The sequence below is a fragment of the Aethalodelphis obliquidens genome, unplaced genomic scaffold (genome assembly GCF_003676395.1).
Source record: "Aethalodelphis obliquidens isolate GAN/ISIS:26980383/991018 unplaced genomic scaffold, ASM367639v1 scaffold18, whole genome shotgun sequence".
NCBI classification, from domain to species: domain Eukaryota; kingdom Metazoa; phylum Chordata; class Mammalia; order Artiodactyla; family Delphinidae; genus Aethalodelphis; species Aethalodelphis obliquidens.
The window spans coordinates 9,371,386-9,377,385 of NW_020837962.1; the positions used below are offsets into that span (position 1 = coordinate 9,371,386).

Consider the following 6,000-nt stretch of genomic DNA (forward strand, 5'->3'; position numbering starts at 1 on the left):
TCCCCTGCATTGGCAGGTGGATTCTTAACCACTGTGCCACTAGGGAAGTCCCTCAGGTCTTTGAGGGCAAACCAGACTAAAGCATAGTCCCTTTTCTTACCTACACTAGTAAGACGTGGGTTTCTGTCACTTGCAACCAAGAGTTCTGACTATTACCTTCTGTTGGGATGATTCCTATAATGTGTTTGGAAATTTCTCCATCTCCACTCTAGTAACTATGTCATAAACATGTAGAGTTCTTAACAAAGTTTAATGGGATTCTTGATCAACCGTAAGTTTCACAAAATGCACTGCACTTCTGTAACAATTCCCAGTAACTGATATAACTGCCATGCAAAAGAAAGTAAGAGTCAGAGACGGCTCTACTGGGCTGGCAAAGAAGAATCTAGTCCAGAATGGCATGGGTGGGAGATGCTTCTGGAACTGTGGTACCCTCAAGCCTGCATGACCCACTGCTGAGTACTAGGACAGCTTGAAAACATAATGGCCAGGAAGAGACTTACTCTCTCCTCCATATTTCATCTTCCACCCCATCCAAAGTGCTCAATAAATATTTGCTAAAACAGATGATGGATTTATACCTTCCAAACCAGAGCTCACCAAAGAGAAACCAAGATACACTGCAATGCTGTGACCATAAGCATTATAGTGACTACAATTAGAATTCTCTCTAGCCAGCCACCTCCACTAAGCTCTGTTGATTACACAAAATGTTGCACTTTGGAGAAGTTTCAGTGGCCATGGTGGATTGCTGCATGACTGCTGGCTGTTTTTTATGTGTTTTATGTGTTTTTATGTTTTTCCAGAATATTGAGATATATATGTGTTGTCCCTAAAAGGGCCTAAGTGATTAATATACAATTCCCAAAGAGCCAAACTACTTAGTACCAGTATTCACATTCCCTTGGAGAATCTACATACCAGGGACTCAGAGTTCTCTCCTGACCAAAGAACGCCTGGCCTCGGACAGTCCTGATCCTGGTAACAACAGCTCCCTTCCAGGCCTGGCTTCCCCAGAGTAGCATACGTTGTTCTTTGCCACCAAGGGTATCCAGGGATGCAAACTAAAGATAATGATGTTTTATTGGCCCTCAATCATCTGTCTTTTCCACGTGTCAGAAGGAGTGCCAAGTCCAATTTGTCCAAGCACAAAATAGCATATTGGCATCATTAGATCAGATAAAGAAACTATCGGTAGCAATTTATTATTGTACTGAAAGTAACTAACATTTGTTGAGCACTTACCAGTACTAAGGACCCATGTAAGTGCTTACCTGCTGCATTAGCCAGGATAGACTAGGTTATGCCACAATAACAAATTAACCCCAAAATCTCAGTGGCTTGGCAACAGAGGCTGACTTCTCACATTCCATGTCCACCACGGGTTAGCTGGGGACTATGCTCTATTTGGTCACTCAGAGACCCAGGATGATGGAGACTCTACCATCTCAATGCAAGGCTTCCACACTTACTGTGGCAGGGGATGAGAGGGTGAGATGGTTATGCACCAGCCCTTGAAAGCTTCAGGCTGGAAGTCATAGATGTGGCTTCCACTCAAAACACATGGCCCACGATTACAAGGGACTGGGAAGTGAGGGGGTGCATGTGGATATCCCATGAGCAGTAAGCATTCCTGTCAACATGCATCATCTCATTGGAGCCTCACAACCTCAGGAAATATATTATTATTCCTTTTTACAGAGAAAGAAACAGAGGCACAGAGAGGTTATGAGATTTGCCCCAAGTGTAAAATGTAAGCCCAGAGCAGAGATGTGAGCCCAGGCCTGCAAGCTGCAAAATACCCTCAACTGCTTCACTGCATACTCATCACAAAATTCTACAAAATTCCCTTTTATAGCAAAACACCATGCTAATTAATAAGAGAGGCCAAGTTATGCAAATACAAAATGGAGCACCCCTGACACACCACGTCCTCACCCCAAAAATTCAACCTAAGCTAATACTTGGAACAGAATTATCAGGCAATTTCAGGAAGAGGGAAATGGGTCATCTCCTCTGAGTCTGATATCCAGCCCACAGTCCACCCACATCAAGATAAAAACCTTCTGAAAACTTCACCTGAAAACCTAGGCAGACTGTCACCTCCTGTCACTAGAAAACCCACTGGTGACATCTTTATACAATTCACAGATCTCTCCAAAGCTGCAAAGGTAAATGTCATCCATGTACCTGTAGAAAGCAGCCACAGGCATATCTGTTAGGAGACTGCTGTCACATGTGGATGAGCGGCTGAGTGAAGATGCTTCCAACAGGCTAATTCTTCCCAGCCTGCAAAACTCAATTCTAGCACCACCTCCTCCAGGGAGCCCTCCTCCTCCTGGCTTCTCCAAGTTAGGACCCTCTCCCTGTTCTCCTGTGTCACCTCCCATTCACACCTCTGGCAGGACCCCCCTTATTTGTCTGCCTGTCCCCTGGACTCTGAGCCACCCACAGGCAACCTTGACATCTATACTTCTGTGCCTCTGGCACCTGACACATAGTATGTGCTCAATAAATGTGGGGTGGATGGGTGGATGCTTAAGCCTGTTCCCTTGGGGAATTTAAACCCCTGTGTGCAGCAAATGTGTAGCCAAGTATTAAAATTACAGTCCCAGCCTCACTTCTGCTGTGTGGCCTTGGAGAGGTTCTATAGCCTCTCTGAGCTGTTTATTCAGCTACAAAGTAAAAACCATCTCATAAATATGTTGAAAAATGTAAGTGGAAAGCAGAGAGTATTGAAACAAAAGCTCATACACAAATGTTCACAGCCAGATTATTCACAATAGCCAAAAGGTGGAAACAACCCAAATGTCCATCAGCCGGTGAATGGATATATAAAAATACTATTCAGCCATGAAATGGAATGAAGTGCTGACACATGCTACATGAATGAACCTTGAAAACATGGTGCTCATTATAAGAAGCCAGACACAAAAGGCCAAATATTATGTTATTCCATTTATATGAAATGTCCAGAATAGGTAAATCCAAACAGACAGAAAGGAGATAAGTGGTTGCTAGGGGCTGGGGGAGGGAGGAATGAGGAGTGACTGTTAATGGGTATGAAGTTTCCTTTTGGGTGATGAAAATAGTCTGAAACTAGATAGTGGTAATGGTTGCACAGCACTGTGAATGTACTAAATGTCACTAAATTTGTCCACTTGCAAATGATTAAAATGTTTTTTTTTAATCTCAAAGAGAGATCTGAACTCCCATGTTTATTGCAGCATTATTCACAACAGCTAAGGTATGGAAACAACCTAAGGGCCTGTCAATGGATGAACAGATAAAAGAAAATGTGATACTCTCTCTTTCTCTCTCTCTCTCTCTCTCACACACACACATACACACACACACACACACACACACAGACCACTGAAATATGATTCAGCCTTAAAAAAGAAGGAAATCTTGTCACTTGCAACAACATAAATGAACATGGAGGGCATTATGCTAAATGAAATAAACCAGAGAAAGACAAATACTGCATGATACCAGTTATATGTGGAACCTGAAAAAAGAAATGGCAAGTTGAACTCATACAAACAAGGGTAGAATGGTCTTTTGCCTCCCCATATAAACTTTAGAATCAGTTTGTTAATAGCCATGAAATAATGTTGCAATTTTGATTGGGACTGCATTGAATCTATAGATTAAGTTGGGAAGAACTGACATTCTGATGATACTAAGCCTACCCATCCATGAACATGAAACATCTCTCCATTTACTTAGTTCTTTGATTTCATTCAACAGAGTTTTCTAGTTTTCCTCATATAGATCTCATACATATTTTGTTAGATTTACGTTAAGTATTTCTCTACTTACATATATACACATACATATGATATATACATAATTAAATACCTTGTTGTTATTACTAGTGTGAACAAACTATTACCTGTTAGATCAACTAAACAGAAGGAAAACAAAAGTTTTAATTTTACATTTACCTTTACTTATTCCTTCTTTGATGTTCTTCCTTTCTTTATACAGAACCAAGTTTCTGACCTATAAAAAACGGTAAATTTTATTGTTATTGGACCACAATGATTTTTTGTAATTCTTATAGGGAATTTTCAACTAATAATCTTTCTAGGGTTTCAAAAAAATTAAATGGGATAGAATAGATGATGTATATACAGTTCCCAGCCCTCTGGGCACTCAATCCACAGTGGCTGTTTCCATAGTCATAATGAACAGTAATTTGTTCTCCCTATAAAAACAGGCTATATTGAGTAAAGGAAAGCTCCAATCTAATTTGTTCTCCAAATGTTCACAATAGTGGAATTCGTGTTAAGAGTCCAAAATATTTCACACTGTTTGTCTTTTTTTATCGTGGTAAAATACACATAATATTTAGCATTTTCTACCTTTTTAAAGTGCACAGTGCAGCGGCATTAAGTGCATTCACAGTGCTGTGCAGCCGCCACCACCATCCACCTCCAGAACTTTTCCATCACGTCGAACGTGCCAACTCGTTACGCTCCAGGTGTTCTAATCCACAGCAGAGCTGGAGTAGAATTATCAATGTGGACTTTGATCAACTGCAGATTAAAAAAAAGGGAGAAAGTGGGAGCAGGCCGTGAACTCAGCGATGTGAGCGTGTGAGGCACTGGGGACATGACGGGGCCCAGGGCCTTAGCATTGCTGCTGCCCGTCCTGTTGGGCTGGGCCGGCTGCCACCCCATCCCAGGAGGAAGAGCTTCCACAAGCTGCTGCTGATCTCCTTTCATGGGTTCCGCTAGGACTACAACCAGGACGTGGACACCCCCAACATGGACCACCTGGCCGGGAGGGCGTGAAGGCCAAGTACCTCACACCGCCCTTCATGACAATGACCTCCCCGTCTCACTTCACCACCACCTCAGGTAAGCTCCGCCCTACAGCCAGGCCATGATGTGGGCGGAAACCCCGCATCCGTAGTTCCCTGAAACAGAGCTGATTCTCAGTCATCTCTGGGGAGATCGAGGCGGCCAATGCCACTTGGGGTCACCCCCTGGAGGAAGCACTAGCTTAGAATACTAAGGGATGCACAGGGCTATTTCTAGAACCCATGGCCTGCAGGCAGAATGGGGACCACGGCTGCAGCCTCCTAAGGGATCTCCCCAAAGCCCGGGCCCAGCCTACCCTCCACCCTACCCTCCACCCTACCCTCCACCCCGCCTTTCACATCGTGGCCAGTGATCTTTTTAAAAAGTAAATTATTAAAAGAATTTTATAAAAATAATAAAACATTAACGTTTAAAGTAATCAGTTAGATCAGGTTACTCCCCTGCTTAATACTGGTGCATTGGAGGGACACCTATGATCTTTGAAGAGAATTCAAATTTTGTCTTTCAGTGATCCAGAAGGTCCCCATGGCCTGGCCCCCGACCTGCTCTCTCCTGACCTCTCTCATCTCTCTTCCCCTCACAAGCTTCCCTCCAGATCACAAAGGTCCCCTGCCTGGGCCTCCAACCAGCTCCCACCGGCCTCAGGGCCTTTGCCTAAGCTGGTCCCTCCAGCTCACCTGAAGCATGTTATCCAACGGGGGAGACAGACAGACATTAGACAAGTAAACACACCAACAGATGTCATTACAAGTCAGAGAGGCACCAAGAAGAAAGAGAAGAGCTTCTCCAGGAGAAGACAGCAAGGGCAAATTGACTTGAACTCAGAGAGGCAGGGAAGGGTTCTCTGAGGAAGGGGCAGTTGAGCTGCGAGTGAAAGAGACCTCAGGAGTCCAGAGGAAGGAAAAGCATTCCAGGCAGAGGGAACAGCATGTACAAGGTCTTTGTGACAGAAAGGAACGTGATTGTTCCAGAATCTCAGTTGCCACTAAGCAAATAAAGAGATTCCAATCTAAAAGAGAGACAGAAAGACATTTACACATTACTATACATAAGACAGATAACTAATAAGAACCTGCTGTATAGCACAGTGAACTCTACTCAATACTCTGTAATGGCCTATATGGGAAAAGAATCTTAAAAAAAAAAAAAAAAAAAAAAAAAAAAAAAA

General features: G+C 43.2%; 1 pseudogene; it reads left to right on the forward strand.

Annotated features, from left to right (window-relative positions):
• LOC113626600 (ectonucleotide pyrophosphatase/phosphodiesterase family member 7-like) overlaps positions 1–6,000 on the forward strand; it is a 77,545-nt pseudogene that overhangs the window by 46,662 nt on the left and 24,883 nt on the right.